This window comes from Panthera pardus, unplaced genomic scaffold (genome assembly GCF_024362965.1).
Source record: "Panthera pardus isolate Hobbes unplaced genomic scaffold, ASM2436296v1 HiC_scaffold_1, whole genome shotgun sequence".
Lineage (NCBI taxonomy): Eukaryota > Metazoa > Chordata > Mammalia > Carnivora > Felidae > Panthera > Panthera pardus.
The window spans coordinates 47,713,684-47,736,090 of record NW_026526654.1 but is presented as its reverse complement, the minus strand read 5'-3'; positions in this window follow the sequence as shown (position 1 = coordinate 47,736,090).

Below are 22,407 nucleotides of genomic sequence, written 5' to 3'. Positions count from 1 at the left end.
GGATTTTTTTCTTTTTCTGTGAAAAAAAAATACCATTGGAATTTTGGTACAGAGTGCATTGGATCTGTAGATTGGTTTAAGTAGTGTGGGCATTTTAATAATATTAATTCTTTGCATCCAGGAACATGGAATATGTTTTCATTCATACATGTCTTCTTTTTCTTTCATGAATATCTTGTAATTTTCACTGTATAGATCTTTCACTTCTTTGGTTATGTTATTCCTAAGTATTTTATTCATTTTAATGGTATTGTAAATGGATTGATTTCTTATTTCTTTTTCTGATAGTTAATTGTTAGTGTAAAGAAACACAACTATTTTTTGTATATTGGTATTGTATCCTGCAATGTTACTAAATGTATATATTCTAAAAATTTTCTGGCAGAGTCTTTAGAGTTTTCTGTATATAAAATTTCTATGTATAATATCATGTTATCTGCAAATAGAGACAATTTTACCTTCCAGTTTGGATGCCTTTTATTTCTTTTTCTGACCTAATCAATTGGGCTAGGGCTTCCAGTATTATGTTAATAAAAGTGGGCATAATTGTTTTGTTCCTGATCTTGAAATGTTTTCATTGTTGAGTGTGATGTTAGTTGTGGCTTATCATATATGACCTCTATTATCTTAAGATAATGTACCTTCTTTACTCAGTTTGTGAGCATTTTTATCAAAAGGATGTTAAATTTTGCCAAATGCTTTTTTACATCTATTGAAGTGGCCATATGATTTCTATTACTCATTTTTTAAAGTGGTGTGTCACATGTATTTGCTTCCAAATGTTGAAACATCCTTGTATCTGTGGAATAAATCACACTTGATTATGGTGCATGATCCTTTTAATGTGTGCTGTTGAGTTTGGTTTGCTAGTATTTTGCTGGGAATTTTTTGCATCTATGTTCATCAGGGATATTGGCTTGTAATTTTCTTTTTCTTTCTTCCTCTCTCTCTTTTTCTTTCTTTCTTTCTTTCTTTCTTTCTTTCTTTCTTTCTTTCTTTCTTTCTCTTTTCTTTCTTTCTTTCTTTCTTTCTCTCTCTCTTTTCTTTCTTTCTTTCTTTCTTTCTTTCTTTCTTTCTTTCTTTCTTTCTTTCTTTCTGTGGTGTCTTGGTCTGACTTTTGTTACAGTGTAATGCTAGCCTCTCAAAATGAGTTGGAAGAATTCCTTCTTCTTCTGTTTTTTTGGAGAAGTTTTTAAAGGATTGGCATTAATTCTTTTTTTTTATTTTTTAATGTTTATTATTTATTGTTGAGAGACAGAGCCCAACATGAGGCTCAAACTCACAAACCAGGAGATCCTTCCCTGAGCCAAAGTCACATGCTCAGTTGACTGAGCCACCTAGGTTCCCCCAGTAATTCTTCTTTAAATGTTCGGTAGACTTCACTGGTGAATGTTTCTGTTCTGGATGATCTATCTATTGTTCAAAGTGTTTACTGACTTCCCTGGGTTCCAGGAAAGATCACAGCTGGCCCCTAGTTGCATGTTAAATTAGAAGCTAGACCTTTATACAGTAGCTTGTAAAGTATGCAGTTAGACCTCTTTCAGGGAAATATTGGGAGATGGGTGTGTTTATGCCTATCCCCTCTGCACTGACCCTGGGGAGGGGAAGTCACAAGGTCTTCCTTGCTCACTAGGAACTGCTTTTTGTTTGCTATAGACTTGTGTTTCATGTATGCAAGCCCCATTGGCTTTCAGAGCTAAGTGTTTGGGGGGGTCTGTTCCTCAGGTGGAATTCTCAAAATTTGGGGTGATAGATGTTTGTTCCAGACTTTTTGCTCCTCAGAGAAAAACTGGGAGTTGGTGGTTTCTGATTATATGACACCATGGTATTTATGTCAAGAGTGAGCCTCAACCATTCTTACTCCTTTGAAAGTTGGTATTTTCCCCATTGCCTGATGTGTAGGAGTCACTCAGATAGTTTCTAGATTTCTTTCAGAGGGAATTGCTCCACGTGTAGCTGTACATTAGGGGGCTCATCTATGGGAGGAGAGATGTTCGTTAGCCTTCTGGGTCACTATCTTGCACTATCCTCTTGACTTTCTAAACTCAAAATGAACTTAAAAATATTTCTCAGGACAACAATGATCGTTTTTTTTGTTAATAGCAATGAAAAGATCCAAACATATAAATTGTGTGCCAAGGCAAACTTTATCTTTGTTCTCATATTTCTTAGAATCAACTCAATGGAATGTACATATTTCAAAGAAAACATAAAATATATGTATATGTTATATTAATATCTATTATATATGTTATATATATTTATATAATGTAAAGTAAGCTAATTATTTCTAAAAAGTACTAGTTAGAATTTTTTGAGCACTTACTGTATAATAATTTTTTTTAAGTAGTAGTTAGCATTTATTGAGCACTTACTGTATGCTAGACCTAACTATAATCAGTTTACATACATATCTATTTTTTCATAATTTTGACAATTGTATGACATAGATGTTATCCATATACTCATATATTATGTATGTTTTCTATATATTCTATAAAATAAGCTAATTGTTTTTATAGTAGAAGTTAGCATTTATTGAGCACTTACTGTTGCTGGACCTGACTATAATCTCTTTCTGTTTTTATAATTGATGACAACTGTATGACATAGATGTTAATACTATACTCATGTTACAAATGTGGAAACAGAGAATGAGAAGTGAGGTGAGTTGCTCAAGTTTATAGAGCTAACAGCAGAACCAGGTTTTGAACTAAGGCATTTAATTTTAGAGACTTTTCCCTTAAATTCTAAGCTATGATTATCCTCAAAGGAGCATAAGATAGTACCCATAGCAAGAGCTAAGAATAGGTCCATGGTTCCATGAAAGTTTGTATTAGGGTCATATGTCATAAGAAGATTGCTGTTTTCTTTCTGCTTTTTGTCCCTCTAGATTTGGATAATATTTTTTAAATTATAAAAATATTTAAGTTGCTAACCAAATTCAAAGTATATTTTCTTAAACATTTTTTTAAATTATTGTAAGAACACATAACATTAAATCTACCCTCTTAACAATTTTTAAGTGTAAAATATGGTATTGTTTACTATATGTATAAAATTGTGCAGCAGATCTATAGAATTGTTTTCATCTTGCATGAGTAAAACTATTTACCTATTAAATTAGCTACTTCCCAATTCTCCCTTCCCCCCAATCTGAAAAACACTATTGTATTTTAATTTTCTGAGTTGTATACATAAAATGGAATATTATTCAGCCACAAAAAAGGAAAGCTTCTCATATTCTACAACATAGATGAAACTGGAGGACATGCTAACTGAAATTAGATAGTCATAGAGCATTATTCTACTTATATGAGAGATCTAAAGTAACCAAACTCATAAAAGCAGGGTTTTATTTTTTAAGGATGTGAAACATGATCTGCAATCAGAAATATAAGTAGTAGATAATCTGGAAGAAAAGTTCTTAAACAACTTTCCAACAGGAGCATGTTTAAGTCCTTGTGGGAAGAGCATGAGGATAAAAGAAGGTTGGTTTGGCTGAAGCACAGATGTCAAGAACCAGCCTTGTGAGAGGTGAGGAAGGAGAGATAGGTAGGGACTAAACCACACACATGAAAAAAAAATGTTTTATTAAGGAATTATAGTTTCAGAAGATTAGGAGACTTAACTTTTCTCAAATATTTTTTAAAACTTTACCAATTACATTATGTTTGGGGGTATTTACTTAACTTTATTTAAAAAATTTTTTTTAATGTTTATTTATTTTTGAGACAGAGGAAGACAGAGCGTGAGTGGGGGAGGGGCAGTGAGAGAGGGAGACACAGAATCTGAAACAGGCTCCAGGCTCTGAGCTGTCAGCACAGAGCCTGATGTGGGGCTTGAACCCACAAACCGTGAGATCATGACCTGAGCCAAAGTTGAATGCCTAATTGACTGAGCCACCCACGCGCCCCAACTTAACTTTATTTTTTAGTTATTCTCTCAGAATTATTTGGGGGACAGTAAAAATGTTGAATATATAAGAACTAAATGTGTTCTTTGATATATTTTCATTGCAATGTATTTTTAATTCTAGTTGAGAATACTAATTCAAAAAAGTGTTATATATCCCATTTCTTAAATTATCTTTTTTTCCTTCTAAATTAGGTTATTTAGTTCTTGTTATTATCTTCTTCTTGGATATTTAATCTCTACAGCTCGTTTTTTCTCCTGTAAGTACCTGATTAATGGAATATTTTTTAAAAAAAGAAAATTATTGATAGGGGTGCCAAACTTCTTCAGTGAGTAAGTTATTAGGCTATTATTTTCTGCAGTTATCTTCTCAGGATGGTAAATTTGAGAGAAGCTCTGGGTATGTGGATGATATGTGCTACAGAAAGTTTTACGTTAGATTATTTGAGAAAGAAACAGTATACTGGGCATTCATCTACTCCACTAGTCCTCCATCTGCCTCAAGCCATAAGATAAAGTAGGTTACTGCAGGTTTCTGTACATGATTTGAGGGTTAAGAAAAGAATCAAATTGGAAGGCATACATTTCTTAACACAAATTTTTGAAATCTGTTTTCTGATAATTGCCTCAGAGTCAAAATAAAAACAATGAAGCTCCATAGTGTTGTATGGCCATACAATACCCCCTCTGATGATTTTTAGATCAAAGTATCAGAGACACTTTGGAGCTAGTACTATAAACTGAATGTATCCCTCCAAAATTCACATGTTGAAATAATAGTCCCCAGTGTGATAATATTTGTGGTGAGGCCTTTGGAGTATGATTAGGTCATGAGGGTGGACCCATCATGAATAGGATTAGCGACTTAAAAAAAGAGACCCTCATGAGCCGTCCCTTCCCCCATGTGAGCGCACAGGAAAAAGACAGTTGTTTGTCAACCTGGAAGCAAGCCCACCCTCACTAGACACTGAATCTGACAATGCTTTAATATTGGACTTCCCAGTCTCCAGAACTGCATGTATTGTTAAGCCACCCAGTGTCAGATATTTTTGTTACAGCAGCTGGAATGGACTAAGACAGCTAGAAAGCCAAATATTTGAGGAATTAGATGATAAAGCCAAATTCAATACAAGACTTTGATGGAAGACTATCTATGCCATGAATAGTGGTGAATTGTAGTACCCAGCTCTTAAAGAATCCTGGACAATCATTTCTGAGAAAAAAGACAATGAATATTTTTTTATGCTCTCATCGGAGATGCCATGTGGCACTCAGATGCCAAAAACCAGGATATGTAATTGTTGAACTCATGAGACATGGAGATGAGTTTGAAATGTAGATTTGTGGCTATTAGCATGTAGAAAGTAGATTCATAGAATGGATCGCCTTGACAAGAAGAGTAGATGCTTTGAAGAGAAACGAGATAAGGGAAAAGACCTGGGAAAATCAACATTTAACATTTCAGTACGGCTTGTGGCACTCATAAAAAATACTGAGAAGAAAGAGCGAGAGAAATAGGAGAATAGTGTCAAGGAAGCCAATAGGAGAGAAAAATTAGAGGTAAGGAGGCAATACTGAACAATGAAAAATACTTCTGAGTTGCAGTAAGAAAAGAATATGTTTCGGGGCGCCTGGGTGGCGCAGTCGGTTAAGCGTCCGACTTCAGCCAGGTCACGATCTCGCGGTCCGTGAGTTCGAGCCCGCGTCAGGCTCTGGGCTGATGGCTCGGAGCCTGGAGCCTGTTTCCGATTCTGTGTCTCCCTCTCTCTCTGCCCCTCCCCCGTTCATGCTCTGTCTCTCTCTGTCCCAAAAATAAATAAAAAATGTTGGAAAAAAAAAAATTTTAAAAAAGAAAAGAATATGTTTCTCAGATTTAATAATAAAAGTGTCATTATTATTAAAGACCTTGACAACTGAAGTTCAGTAGATTAATGGGACTGAAGTTATAAATCAGTGAGTAAAGAAATGGTGTTGAATACAGAGTGACAGGTGGTATAGAATGCTCTCTAAACTGTCATTTGCTAACATGGAAGCACAGGCGTGAAACTGAGAATTAGGACACATTAGAAGTGAAGACATGCTTTGTTTTGTCTTGTTTTTGCTTTCCAGTATTGGAGATGTTTAAATTTCTATAAAAGTGCTTTAGAGAGAACATTCTTCAATATGCTGAAGAAAGTGGGGATAATTAAAATGGGAACAGGAGAGTTAGTCTAAATAATAAATAGATGGATCCGTTATGAAGGAGTTGATACCTTTCAGTAGGTGGTTGGAAAATAGAGAGGAAAGGAAAGGGACATCCACCAAATGTTTTATCGGTAAAAAATGTTATGACTGATTAGACTAAAGGTTATATAATATGCATCTTATTTTAGTCAATTTCTTTCTGTAGAAATAATTTATATTATTTTAATGTAAATTCTATTTGCCTTAATACTTTTATTAATATGAATTCCATTTGTATTATTATTATAATTATTATAAGAAAATGACATATGGGGTATAAGAATTCTATGATTGAAAGCACATTTTAATAAACAGTGCACTCTATCTCCTGACATGACTACATACCTGATATGGCAAAGTGAGCTTATTTCTCTTTTCTTCTTCTTCCTTTTTTTTTTTTTTTATTACCAACAAATCAAACTATTAAACTACACCAGTTGGCTTATCAAGCCCAGGTCAGAGGAAAGTGGTTTGCTGATGTTTCACAAGTTTTATTCAGTCTTTGAGAAATAAGAAAACGATCTCAAATAAAACTTTTCACAACCCTATTGTACTTTCTTTATCTTCTAAGTAGAGCCCCTTGTCAGCCTTTGATCCTACTCTACTAAAGTTTCCAGTAATTCTGCTGTCCCAGAGTGATACGTTCTATAGCATTTCTGTAATTGCAAACCAGCTGGTAGAACTTCAAGAGACCAACAAAAAAATATCTTAAAAGGCTATTCTAAAAACTATTAGTTGTTAAATTACACTCGTTTTCCTCACCATTTAAAGTATTCTGCACATAAAATATGCCCAGGATTACCAAATTAAAATAGAGAAGAAAAATTTTTTTTTACAATTTACCTTTAAGCAAAAGCATATTTTTATAATAACCTTGCTGCTGTATTTTTCTCTCTAGTACCTTTTCCTAACAAAATGTATGCTGTATTCAATAATCCTTTCACCTGTAGGTCTATTGGGCACTGCTAATAATAACTAGACCTTTGCTATTTGTAGAGAAAGTTGCCCAGTGAAAATGGGGTCATGAAAATCTCTTTTTCAATGGATGCACAACTTCCTATATAGGAAAGGAAGGAAGGAGTGTAAAGGTTGTCTTCCCAATCTATAGAAACATGATTCCTAACCACTTTAATTCTATTTGATTATTTTTATTAAAAAACATAGCACATAATTTATAATTCCCTGATTCTGTTATGTAGAATCATGTTTCCAAGGGAGTCATTCAAAGTAGAAAGGCTTTTTAAAATATAAATGTGGCAGTTTCTTTATCATCGTCTCATAAATGATATTTTATCTTTATGCTTTAACTTAAATCATACTTCTTTTTTTTCCATTAGTTGGAAAGCGTACGTGAAAGTTAATAGCAGTTAAGGATACAGTAGGACTTTGACCTGAGGGAGTGTGGGGGATAATTTGATATAATTTGATACTCTGGTGATTATATTCTGTAGGTTTTTATGATGGTATGTTCATTTTTTCAACTTTTTTTTAACATTTTAAATATTTCACAATGCATGTGTACTGTACAGTGGTCCTGAAATTCACATCATTAGGTCAGAACCTAAAGTACTGATTAAGCCAACTTCAACCTCCCAAAAAAGGGAGAAAATAATATCTTTTCCACTCTGATTTTTACCAAGGGTTTTTTTGAACATTCTAGTAGCAGGAACTCAGCCAACTGTTTTGTTTTTTGTTTTTTGTTTTTTGGGGTTTTTTTGTTTTTTTTGTTTGTTTTTTTTTTAATTTCTGTGCAAACTTGTTTAGGGACTATGTATGATACAGATTTAAAATATATGTATTTACAAGATTATTCCTGGAATTGTTACAAGGTATGTCTTCTAAAGAGGTCTCTAATTCAGATTTGTTATGATTCTTTATTTACAAGATCATATTACATTTAACACAATAAACCAATTGCTGGATTTACTTTAAAGGCAAGAGGTTATCTAAGAAAATGGATAGTTTTTTTTCTTTTTTTTTCTAATGTGCATATTTAATCCCAAATGTAGCAAGGAATAATTGCATGAACACCTTAAAATGAAGGGATCTATGTACTATGAAAGTTACACAGCATTTCCCAAAGTACAGGGTCCTTTCATCTAGTGTAAGGAATTTTTATTTAATTTAAGTGGCTCTGTGAAAATATGCGAGTGTCTGTTTGAAGCATTATTCTTATATATATTTTATAAAAATATAATGTCTGCTAAATAATTTACTTAAAAATTCAGATAACACTCACTTAGTTAAATGGACACTTGAGTAAATTAATGAGAAATTTGAGTAATATGAGTAAAATTCATCCTCTTCAAATTTTTTCTTTGAGGCAGTCGTTTTTTCCTTGTATTTTCCAGATGATTTCTCAATTTCTTTCTTGGATATTCTTTAAGGGTATTAAATTTTTAGCTCCTGATATGAGTGATGTTGGCCATAAAAAAAGACTGGAAAAACTGTTTACTTCAATGAAAATCAAAATTAATTTCCAGCACACATTTTGACATTTAGATTAGCATCTTCTATAAGCCTATTTGCCAAACTTTTATAATCAGCAGTCAAGAATATAAACATAGAAGTTAAATAGCTCCAGATTTCAATTAAATATGACACAGAAAAATAGCTCATTACAGTGTCTCTCTCACATAGTGAGAAAAATTGTATGGTAACTATTTTCCAATTTGATGGTCAATCAAAAGATGAATAGGTTATATTCTTTATTATTAAGCTTAGGAAATTAAACTTACATATGTGACCCACAGTTACTATTTGAGTTTATCTTTTATAGGCAACCAGGAATTTCTAATGTCATTTAGGCAATTAAAATTATGAATGTGTCTCTGTGCTCTGTTTAGCATGTTGTGAAAATAAATGAAAAATTTGGAACATCCATCAAGTTTTTCCTTTCTATTTTTAAAATTTTCTTTTTCTTTTTCTCCTTTCTTTACTTTTGCTTTTATTTTTTTCTTCATAATTTTAAAGATGACCATAAAAATGAAAGGGATATTGCTTTATATAAAACTCCCTTGAGTAAGAGTCATTAACTTCTAGCAAAAAAAAAAAAAAAAAAAAAAAGAAGAAGGATGGATTCAAAAAAAGGTAGTAGTACTCTATCTGGGATAGGAAGTCTTACATCCCTAGCACATTTCAAAAAGATCTTGAGCACATTCTTTGGAAGATACATGATTAAATATCTTACCTTTGAGTTTTCAACAAAGAACCTGCTATGAACTCTGATACAGAGGAGGGATTATGTGTGTGTGTGTGTGTGTGTGTGTGTGTGTGTGTGTGTGTGTGTGATGTATTTTACCATAAAAAAGGATTGAAGGGTGGAAGATTAGAGAGCTAATTTTGAATGTAAATGGACATACCTTTAAGAACTGAGGCAAGATACTAATGCTCAGTTTATTAGAAAATCTACTGGGTAAGTTATAATGCCAGCAAGAATTGCTTGGAGCCACTGCTAGAAAGATATCTACCACTCATTGTATCACTGACATATTTTTTGCTCATCTATCAGATTTCTCACATAAATTTGATTTTAGATCAAGTGGATTTGAGCAGATATCCAATGAGTTTCATATTAAAGGCATTAGCCTTTCTTTAAGTATTTAAAATATGTGTTTGCCTATTTTTTCTTTTTTTTTAGCATTTGAACTTACATAGACCTTTCTTCATACCTCAAGTATTGCAGTCACTACCCATGATTACATTTGTTTCTTCTTTTCCTCCTCTCCCTTACCTTTCCTTTTCTTCCTCAATTTCCTCCTTCCATTCATATGTTGCCCCCCTCTCCTATCTCTCAGCAATGAGCCTGTAAGGATGAAGGACTGAACAGAGATATAGAATTAGCATTGAAAAGTACTGGGTAAGCTGAAAATAAGACTAGTAACAGAATATGTTAAGAGTTAAAAGCTTTAGTTTACTTTAATGTATTCTGTCTTTGTATTAAGAGCAATGAGATGCCTTGATGACTTTAAGCTGGGATAGTGAAATACTTTGACTTGCATTTCAAGAGGCTTTCAGACACAGTAAAAAGAATGAGCTCCAGAGAGAATCAGAGCAGACTAGTGTAGACTAGTTAGGAGGCTATATTCATAGTCTGGGAGACTGATGGTAGGTTGTTTAGAGGTGTAATTATAAATGGTGTAAGTGAAGAAAAGTAAAGGAATGAAAACTACTTATCATGAAAAATGACCACTCCTTGCTGATAATTGGAAATGGTCCAGACATATGAGTTGCACTTAAGAATGTTGCCATTTTGTTTCTTTGGATTCAAGTCTACCATGAAAGGGAATTTAATACTATCCCTGAAGCACTCATAATGGGAAAGACTTCAGTATTCTAAATTTGGGCATCTCTATGTAGTTAAAATTGATTTTGTGTTTTTTATATAGCTTTACTCATTATAAAATCTTACATGAGCTATTACAAAGTAACTTAGTGAAACATTATTTGGCAGGTAAACTTAGCACCAACTTTTAGTGATGAATTAGATAAGGGTTCAAATTAGAGAAATGTTTCAAGGATGATTGCTTTACTTATAATCTCACCAGTAGAGTTGGAGACCAAGTTTAGAGAGATTATGTATTTAAGATGTATTAAGATGCTGTTGAAACATGTAAGATAACCTTGTTTTGAGAGAACATATATTACATTTCATCAAATTTTCAGATGAAAGAATTTCAAAAACACATCACTTCAGGAGTCCATTCATCTCTTCATTCACTTCTCTTTAGGAGAGGAGGTGTGATTTAACTTTTCTATGTGTGGGAGAAAAAATAAAATATATGGATGTTTCCAAACATTGCATATTCTCTTTTGCCTATATCTGCCTGCAGAAAAGGCGAATTCTGGTCTGCTTTCTCAATATGCTGTGAAGGGCTAGTCCCTCTGTGATGTAATAATACATGGCTCTCCCTATGTAGTTACTTAAATGTACTTAATGTATACATGTGTACTGTACACTAATGAAGAATGAGTAGCTCTACTTTCCCATGTACTTCATATTCAATTTCCCCCTAACTTTCTATTTTGAAATATTTCAAGCATGCAGAATAGTTGAAAGAAATGTGGTAAGAATGCTCATATGTCTGCTATCTAACCTCAACAAATGCAATGGTGGTTTAATATTAAAAAAAAAAACCAAAATTTGGTTAGCTTTACTAGTCAAATTTTGAAGGAAAAATTATATTTCTTTATTTATATTAATTATTAAAATAGATGTAGAAAAAATTATTTGATAAAATTCAGCAATCTCTAAGCAAATTAAGAACAGAAAGAAACTTCCTCATCTTGAAACATTATTTTCAAAATACTTCCAAGACACGTCTTCTTAAAGGAGAAAAATTGAATATTTTCCCATGAAATGAAGGACAAAACTAATATATTCATTATTATACTCCTATTTGGCAAGAAGAAAGAACTACAGTTATAAACATATGAAAGTATGATCAAAACTGTCATTACTAGCTGATGTTATAACATACATAGAAATATCAAAACAGTTTCCAAACATCATTAAAATTAATAAGTGAATTTATGAAGAGGTTGGGTTGCTGGATAGTCAATAAGCAATTATCAATTCTTTTTTTATATATCTGCATCCAACATTTGGGATTTTACATTGAAATACAATTCCATTTGCAATACACAAAATTTAAATACCTAGAAATAAACCTAATGAAGAATGTGAAAAATCACTACATTGAAAACTACAAAGTATTCCTGAGGAAAATGGGAGGAGAGCTTAAAGAATGGAGACCGATACCATATTTATTCTTTGGAAGACTTAATATTTTTAAGAAATCAGTTTTCTTAAAATTTTTTATATATTAGGTGTAATCCCAATAAAATTGTATGTGTTTGTGTAAATGGACAAACACTTGAAAATTTATATAGAAAGTGAAAGATCTAGAATGCCAATATTATCTTGAATGATAAGCTTGGAGGACTTACACTGTAAGAAATTAAGACTTTTTATAAGAATGTAGACATTGTTTTGTTGGCAAAAAGAAATGCAAAAATAAAGTAATGAAACAGAATAGAGAGTATAAAGATAAGCATATATGTGGTCAATTAATATTTGACAAAGATACCAGTGCAGATCACTCAAAAATGACTGCTCAATAAATGTTGATTGAACAATTACATACCTAAATGGAAAAATAAAATAATTTGACCTATACTTCACATCTCCTAGATAGGAGTGCGTTCTAGATGGATTATAGAAATAAAATTTAAATATAAACAAACATCTAGAAAAAGAACAGGACGATATATTTATAACTTCGGGTAAAAAAAAAGTTTAAAAAAAAAATTTTTAAAAATAGACCATTAAAGTATCGATCATAAAATAATTATTTGATTTTTTTTAGTTAAAAATTTTAATTAATTTTTAATTAAAAGTTTTTATTTTTTTTAATTAAAAATTTCTATACATCAAAGGATAGCAGTAAGAGAGTGAAAAGCCAAATCACAGAAATCTAAAAAGATATTCATGGAGTTCTGGTAGGATGGCGGCGTAGGAGGACGATGGGCTCACCCGTCCTGCGGATCACTTAGATTCCACCCACACCTGCCTAAATAACCCAGAAAATCGCCAGAAGACTAGCAGAATGGATTCTCCAGAGCAAAGGGTAGACGAGAGGCCCGCAGAAGAGGGTAGGAAGGGCGGAGAGGTGGTGCTCGCTACACAGACTGGCAGGAGGGAGCCAGGGCAGAGGGGCAGTCTGCTGGCCAAGCAGAGCCCCTGAGTCTGGCTTGCAAAAATGGAGGGACCGGACGGAGTGTGTTCGGACAGCAAGCGGGACTTAACATCTGGAAGGTTATAAGTTAACAGATCTGCTCGGGAACGGGAGGGCCGGAAGACAACTGGAGGGAGAGTTGTTGAGCCCCGGACAACGGAGTGCAGCTTGGCAGGTAAGAAAGGCGCTCGCCAACACCATCTTCCTCGCCCATCCCCCAGCCAAAATCCCAAAAGGAACCAGTTCCTGCCAGGGAACTTGCTTCCACCACTGAAACACCCAACGCTGTGCTTCTGCGGATCCATCCCTCTGGCGGGTCTGACTCCCTTCCAGTGCCCCAGGGCCTCTCCCAAAGTGGATCTCCAAAGGAAAAGCAAGCTGAGCCTGTCCCTCCCGCCCCTGTGCACCTTGCCTACCCACCCCAGCTAATACACCAGATCCCCTGCACCACAAGCCTGGCAGTGTGCAAGTAGCCTAGACGGGCCACGCCACCCCACAGTGAATCCCGCCCCTAGGAGGGGGGAAGAGAAGGCACACACCAGTCTGACTGTGGCCCCAGCGGTGGGCTGGGGGCAGACATCAGGTCTGACTGCGGCCCCGCCCACCAACGGAAGTTATTCAAGACAGCACAGGGCAAGTGCCCTGTAGTTCCACACCACTCCAGGGACTATCCAAAATGATGAAACGGAAGAATTCCCCTCAAAAAAATATCCAGGAAATAAGGACAGCTAACAAACTGATCAAAAATGATTTAAACAATATAACAGGAAGTGAATTTAGAATAATAGTCATAACATTAATCACTGGGCTTGAAAACGATATAAAGGACAGCAGAGAATCTATTGCTACAGAGATCAAGGGACTAAGGAACAGCCAGGAGGAGCTAAAAAATGCTATTAATGAGCTGCAAAATAAAATGGAGACAAACACAGCTCGGATTGAAGAGGCAGAGGAGAGAATAGGTGAACTAGAAGAAAAAATAATGGAAAAAGAAGAAGCTGAGAAAAAGAGAGCTAAAAAAACCCCAGGAGTATGAGGGGAAATTAGAGAATTAAGTGATGCACTAAAGAGAAATAATATATGCATAATTGGTATTCCAGAGGAGGAAGAGAGAGGCAAAGGTGCTAAAGGTGTACTTGAAGAAATCATAGCTGAGAACTTCGCTGATCTGGGGAAGGAAAAAGGCATTGAAATCCAAGAGGCACAGGAACTCCCTTCAGACTTAACTTGAATTGATCTTCTGCACGACATATCATAGTGAAACTGGCAAAATACAAGGATAAAGAGAAAATTCTGAAAGCAGCTAGGGATAAACGTGCTCTAACATATAAAGGGAGACCGATAAGACTCGTAACGGATCTCTCTACTGAAACTTGGCAGGCCAAAAAGAATGGCAGGAAATCTTCAATGTGATGAACAGGTAAAATATGCAGCTGAGAATCCCCTATCCAGCAAATCTGTCATTTAGAACAGAAGGAGAGATAAAGATCTTCCCAAACAAACAAAAACTGAAGGAATTCATTACACCTAAACCAGCCCTGCAAGAGATCCTAAGGGGGATCCTGTTAGACAAAGTACCAGAGCCATCATTACAAGCATGAAACCTACAGACATCACAATGACTCTAAACCCTATCTTTCTATAATAACACTGAACGTAAATGGACTAAATGCGCCAACCAAAAGACATAGGGTATCAGAATGAATAAAAAAACAAGACCCATCTATTTGCTGTCTACAAGAGACTCATTTTAGACCTGAGGACACCTTCAGATTGAAAGTGAGCGGATGGAGAACTATTTATCATGCCACTGGAAGTCAAAAGAAAGCTGGAGTAGCCATACTTATATCAGACAAACTACACTTTAAATTAAAGGCTGTAACAAGAGATGAAGAAGGGCATTATATAATAATTACAGGGTCTATCCATCAAGAAAAACTAACATTTATAAATGTCTATGTGCCGAATACGGGAGCACCCAAATATGGAAAACAATTACTCAGAAACATAAGCAACCTTATTGATAAGAATGTGGTAATTGCAGGTGACTTTAATACCCCACTTGCCACAATGGATAGATCATCTAGACACATGGTCAATAAAGAAACAAGTTCCCGGAATGATACATTGGATCAGATGGACTTGACAGATATATTTAGAACTCTGCATCCCAAAGCAACAGAATATACTTTCTTCTCGAGTGCACATGGAACATTGTCCAAGATAGATCACATACTGGGTCACAAAACAGCCCTTCATAAGTATACAAGAATTGAGATGATACCATGCATACTTTCGGACCACAATGCTATGAAGCTTGAAATCAACCACAGGAAAAAGTCTGGAAAACCTTCAAAAGCATGGAGGTTAAAGAACACCCTACTAAAGAATGAATGGCTCAACCAGGCAATTAGAGAAGATTAATAATATATGGAAACAAACGAAAATGAAAATAACAACAATCCAAACGCTTTGGGTGGGATGCAGTGAAGGCAGTCCTGAGAGGAAAATACATTGCAATCCATGCCTATCTCAAGAAACAAGAAAAATCCCAAATACAAAATATAACAGCACACCTAAAGGAAATAGAAGCAGAGCAGCAAAGACATCCCAAACCCAGCAGAAGAAGAGAAATAATAAAGATCAGAACAGAAATAAACAATATAGAATCTAAAAAAAACTGTAGAGCAGATCAACGAAACCAAGAGTTGTTTTTTTGAAAAAATAAACAAATTGATAAACCTCTAGCCAGGCTTCTCAAAAAGGAAAGGGAGATGACCCAAATAGATAAAATCATGAATGAAAATGGAATTATTACAACCAATCCCTCAGAGATACAACCATTATCAGGGAATACTATGAAAAATTATGTGCCAACAACCTGGACAACCTGGAAGAAATGGACAAATTCCTAAACACCCACACACTTCCAAAACTCAAACAAGAGGAAATAGAAAGCTTGAACAGACCCATAACCAGCGAAGAAATTGAATCAGTTATCAAAAATCTGCCAACAAATAAGAGTCCAGGACCAGATGGCTTCCCTGGGGAATTCTACCAGACGTTTAAAGCAGAGATAATACCTATCCTTCTCAAGCTATTCCAAAAAATAGAAAGGGAAGGAAAACTTCCAGACTCATTCTATGAAGCCAGCATTACTTTGATTCCTAAACCAGACAGAGACCCAGTAAAAAAAGAGAACTACAGGCCAATATCCCTGATGAATATGGATGCAAAAATTCTCAATAAGATACTAGCAAATCGAATTCAACAGCATATAAAAAGAATTATTCACCATGATGAAGTGGGATTCGTTCCTGGGCTGCAGGGCTGGTTCAACATTCGCAAATCAATCAACGTGATACATCACATTAATAAAAGAAAAGATAAGAACCATATGATCCTGTCTATCGATGCAGAAAAGGCATTTGACTTTGTCAAAAGGCATTTGACAAAATTCAGCAACCTTTCTTAATAAAAACCCTCGAGAAAGTCAGGATAGAATGAACATACTTAAACATCATAAAAGCCTTTTATGAAAAGCCCATAGCTAATATCATCCTCAATGGGGAAAAACTGAGAGCTTTTCCCCTGAGATCAGGAACACGACAGGGATGTCCACTCTCACCGCTGTTGTTTAACATAGTGTTGGAAGTGCTAGCATCAGCAATCAGACAACAAAAGGAAATCAAAGGCATCAAAATTGGCAAAGATCAGGCATTCACTTTTTGCAGATGACATGATATTATACATGGAAAATCTGATAGACTCCACCAAAAGTCTGGTAGAACTGATACATGAATTCAGAAAAGTTGCAGGATACAAAATCAATGTACAGAAATCAGTTGTATTCTTATACACTAATAATGAAACAACAGAAAGACAAATGAAGAAACTGATCCCATTCACAATTGCACCAAGAAGCATAAGATACCTAGGAATAAATCTAACCAAAGATGTAAAAGATCTGTATGCTGAAAACTATAGAAAGCTTATGCAGGTAATTGAAGAAGATATAAAGAAATGGAAAAACATTCCGTGCTCATGCATTGGAAGAATAAATATTGTTAAAATGTCAATACTACCCAAAGCTATCTACACATTCAATGCAATCCCAATCAAAATTGCACCAGCATTCTTCTCGAAACCAGAACAAGCAATCCTAAAGTTCATATGGAACCACAAAAGACCCCGAATAGCCAAAGTAATTTTGAAGAAGAAGACCAAAGCAGGAGGCGTCACAATCCCAGACTTTAGCCTCTACTACAATGCTGTAATCGTCAAGACAGCATGGTATTGGCACAAAAACAGACACATAGACCAATGAAATAGAATAGAAACCCCAGAACTAGACCCACAAAAGTATGGCCAACTAATCTTTGACAAAGCAGGAAAGAATATCCAATGGAAAAAAGACAGTCTCTTTAACAAATGGCGCTGGGGGAACTGAAGAGCAACATGTAGAAGAGTGAAACTAGACCACTTTCTCACACCATTCACAAAAATAAACTCAAAATGGATAAAGGACCTGAATGTGAGACAGGAAACCATCAAAACCTTAGAGGAGAAAGCAGGAAAAGACCTCTCTGACCTCAGTCGTAGCAATTTCTCACTTGACACATCCCCAAAGGTAAGGGAATTAAAAGCAAAAATGAACTACTGGAACCTCATGAAGATAAAAAGCTTCTGAACAGCAAAGGAAACAATCAACAAAACTAAAAGGCAACCAACGGAATGGGAAAAGATATTTGCAAATGACATATCGGTCAAAGGGCTAGTATCCAAAATCTATAAAGAGCTCACCAAACTCCACACCTGAAAAACAAATAATCCAGTGAAGAAATAGGCAGACAACATGAATAGACACTTCTCTAAATAAGACATACAGATGGCCAACAGGCACATGAAAAGATGGTCAACATCGCTCCTCATCAGGGAAATACAAACCAAACCACACTGAGATATCACCTCACGCCAGTCAGAGTGGCCAAAATGAACAAATCAGGAGACTATAGATGCTGGCGAGGAGGTGGAGAAACGGGAACCCTCTTGCACTGTTGGTGGGAATGCAAATTGGTGCAGCCGCTCTGGAAAACAGTGTGGAGGTTCCTCAGAACATTAAAAATAGACCTACCCTATGACCCAGCAATAGCACTGCTAGGAATTTATCCAAGGGATACAGGAGTACTGATGCATAGGGGCACTTGTACCCCAATGTTTATAGCAGCACTCTCAACAATAGCCAAATTATGGAAAGAGCCTAAATGTCCATCAACTGATGAATGGATAAAGAAATTGTGGTTTATATACACAATGGAATACTACGTGGCAATAAGAAAAAATGAAATATGGCCTTTTGTAGCAACGTGGATGGAACTGGAGAGTGTGATGCTAAGTGAAATAAGCCATACAGAGAAAGACAGATACCATATGGCTTCACTCTTATGTGGATCCTGAGAAACTTAACAGAAACCCATGGAGAGGGGAAGGAAAAAAAAAAAAAAGGTTAGAGTGGGAGAGAGCCAAAGCATAAGAGACTGTTAAAAACTGAGAACAAACTGAGGGTTGATGGGGGGTGGGACGGAGGGCAGGAGGGCAGGGTGGGTGATGGGTATTGAGGAGGGCACCTTTTGGGATGAGCACTGGGTGTTGTATGGAAACCAATTTGATAGTAAATTTCATATATTAAAAAATTAAAAAAAAATCTTATCCTTTTTATTTCATCCTTTCTACTTGATTTGCTTTTTTTGTTCTTTCTTTTATTGTTTGTTGAAGCTGGAAGGTAAATATTGAATTTTTAATGTAAATATTTTTAATGTAAATCTTTTCAATGTAATTTTTAATGTAATCTATTTTAGTGTAAGAATTTGATGCTGTAAATATTCTTTTCAACATTAAATTGCATCACATATATTTTTGACGTTACATTTTCATTTTTTAATTCTGTGAATATTTTATTTCCTTTCACACTTAATCGTTGATAGATTATTTAGAAGTGTTTAATTGCCAAATTATTAGAGATTTTACTGATGTCTTTTATTGATTTCTATATTTTCTATATATTCTAAATATATTTCTATATTTAGAAATCAATCTATATATTGATTTCTATATTATATATTGATTTCAATATTTCTTTATTGATTCCATTACGGGTAAAAATGTACTCTATATTATCCTATTTCTTTAAAATTTGTTGAATTTGTTGTGGTTTATATTATTTCTAAGGATATGGAGTGTTTTAACTTTTTTTCTAATGTATTCTGCTTTTTAGGTAGAGTGTTCTATATATGTCAATTAAATCATGTTGGTTGATAATGTTGCTCAGATCTTCTATATTTTTGCTGATTTCCTCTGTCATAATTCTATGATTTGGTGAGAGTAGGATATGTACGCCTTCGTTATAATTGTGGATTTGTGTATTGCTTCTTCCAACTCTATTAGTTTTTGCTTCATATATTTTGAGGCTCTGTTGTTTGCTGCTTACTCACTTCAGATTATTATGTGTTCCTGATAGATTGATCTTTTTATTATTATGTAATGTCCCTTTATGCTTATAGTGATTTTCTTTGTTCTGAAGTCTACTTTATTTGATATTATTATAATCACGTATGTTTTTCCTTTGCAATTAATGTTTTTTCATGATATATCATTTTCATCCTTTTATGTTAAACCTACATACGTTGCTGCATTTGAATTGATCTAAGCAACAAGGTGATGTGCTTGTGGCAGCTTTTGTCAGCTTGGCTTTTGGTTGATGTGTCTTGGCGGTACACTTGGGCATGTGAGAACACCCAGTTAAGCCTGATAGAGGAATTAGCTTAACTAGGCCAGCTTCTTTTTGCAAGGTTGAGACTCAAGATGCTGAGCCTTCAGCTTTTGGTAGACCAGTTATAGGAGGCCCTGCCTGAATGTCGTTCCTCCAGTCCTGGGGTTCCTAACTAGCGTGTCTTTCTCCTGTTTTTCAGAATACTTTTATGGCTGCCCCTTGCATTAGTTCAATGGTTTACTGAGATACTTGGTTGTGGGAGGGTGAATGATGGGAGGAATAGATAACTCTATGCCAACTTGTCCAGACTGGTTGTTTAGTTACTATGATCTAAAGTGTTAGCGTTTAAATGATTGAGCACCTACTATATGGTCATTACTCCACATATATTTGTACTTTACCTTAGCTTATATATTTTATATCACAATAATATTTTCGCTAATTTTGAAAGCATATTACATATTTTGACATTTGTTATTTTAAAACAGGGATAATTCCCTTTACATTCTGTATTATAATAGTTAATAAATGATATTCTTAATTATTTAGGTAACAGTGCAGGCTTCATATGCTTTCATAGGCAAAGTAACCAATATCTTATATCTTTTTCATTTAAAAATCTATAACTTCACATTCACTTATTATACATATCTTATCTTCCAAACATATCTCCAACTAAATTATGCCCTAATATACTGCATTTAAATTGCATTATATCAAACTCTGCTGTTTTTATATTACAATTACTCAGTAATTTTATTGATAAAATATAGTTTCTGGGTACTCTTTGCACTTTCTGGATATTTAGAATTCTGGGTCATAAGATTGTCCTCTATGTAACTTCTGAATCAATTTGATGATCTGTTTATGCCTGGATTTATTACCTAACAGATGTCTGTGTAGTTAGAGACCCATATGAATACTGTATCCTGTTGCTTAAAATGCCTTTCAGGTAATCAGTTATAACTTAGACTAAAAGACTTTGAATTAGAAGATAATTTAACAAATACTTGTGTTTTTCACATTATTTTGAGGATTCTAAAAAAAAGTTTATGTAGCTGACTCTATGGTCACTATTCCACATACATTTTTGTTATTACTAATAATTTAACATAATACTACCAAACAACTTCAGATATTCAGCTACCACATTTTAAAAACATCAATAATATATTTTATATAAAATATAGTAAAATTTAAATTTATGCTAATTTTATGTTTTTATTTTCCACTATCGTAATGAAATTGTGTGAGACAGGAATATAGATTTTCAAAAGTTATTCAGAATTAGTGAGGAAAACAACTTGAAAACCACTGTTAGGTATATTGTGTTCTAAAAATAATTAGCTAAGGAGTCTACTATGGTTTTTCACATTGATAAAAATATCCTAAACATAGCATTGAGATCAAATGGGAGAAAAATAATATGATGAAGTAATAATATTACTAATATTATTATAAAAATAATTTATATTATTTATTATAAATTTATATTGCAAATTATGTATTATTTGTAACATAATAAATGGAATATATAATAAATGGGAGGAGATTTATCAAGAAAGATATGAACACATGACAATATTTTTTTAAATATTAATCTGGGACATTAGCAAGATGGTAAATAACAAACCTAAGACTCTCCTTCCTTCCATGGAGACAATACATAGACCACTTCTTTTTGTGAAAAAAAAAAATCAGAATCTAATTAAAGGACTCCTATATACCCAAGATAAGTGTAAAACCAGCTTCACTGAGCTGGTAGGAAAGTCCGTGGCCCCTCCCTGCTCACCATAGCCCCTCCCCAGAGCACAGTACCATGTGACCAGGAAGAAACTTCTACCTCCCAATCTAACCCTGAGGTGGGAAAGAGAATACTAGACCATACAATATCCTGATGTTTCTAGGAACTACCTGAGGGACCGGTTTCTGTTTCACCTGTTTCAGAGTGTGGATGGGATCTATTTAGCATGCTCTAAATGCTTGGAGGTCATTGAAAAGTAAAAAAGGGGGACAAAAAAAAAAGATCTGGGCAGCATATTGCTGCTCCAGCAGACCTGCAATAGAGCAGACAAGCTGATAAAGCCTGAGGGCCTCTCCTCCCAGCAGGAAAGCGAAGGATGGAGCATATGTCAAATGTTCCAGCTTTTCAGGGGACTGCTTAAGGGACTAGTTTTTGGCTAACCTGACTTTGGCATTGATGGGACTCAGAGTAATCCAGATACCTGGGGGCTACTGAGAGTTGGGTAGTGTGCTGTGTGCCGCTGGTTTGGAGTACAGTCGACAAACTTTAGAGGGAGCAAGAGATCATAAGGTCTAGAAAGAAAAGAAAGGAAGGAGGGAAGGAAAAGAAGAGAAAGGAGAGGAGAGAGAGAGAGAGAAGAAAGAAAGATAAGAAAAGACAAGAAAGGGAAGGGAAGGGAAGGAAAGGGAACAGAAGGGAAGGAAAGGAAAGGAAAGGGAAGGGAAGGGAAGGGAAGGGAAGGGAAGGGAAGGGAAGGGAAGGAAAGGAAAGGAAAGATCAGCCAATCCTTCTAATCAAGAATCTACATGCACAAGTCCAGAGAAGACACATCTACAGTTTGAGGGGTCCCCAGAATCTCTAGTTAAACTGAATGGTAAAGGTATTTCCCTGTACCAAGCCAGTGGCTATTTTTTCAAATACATAGATACCAACAAAAAATTACAAGGAATGTGAAGAAAAAAAGGGAAACGAACCTATCAAAAGTAAAACATAAATTACCTAAAATAAATCTTAAAGAA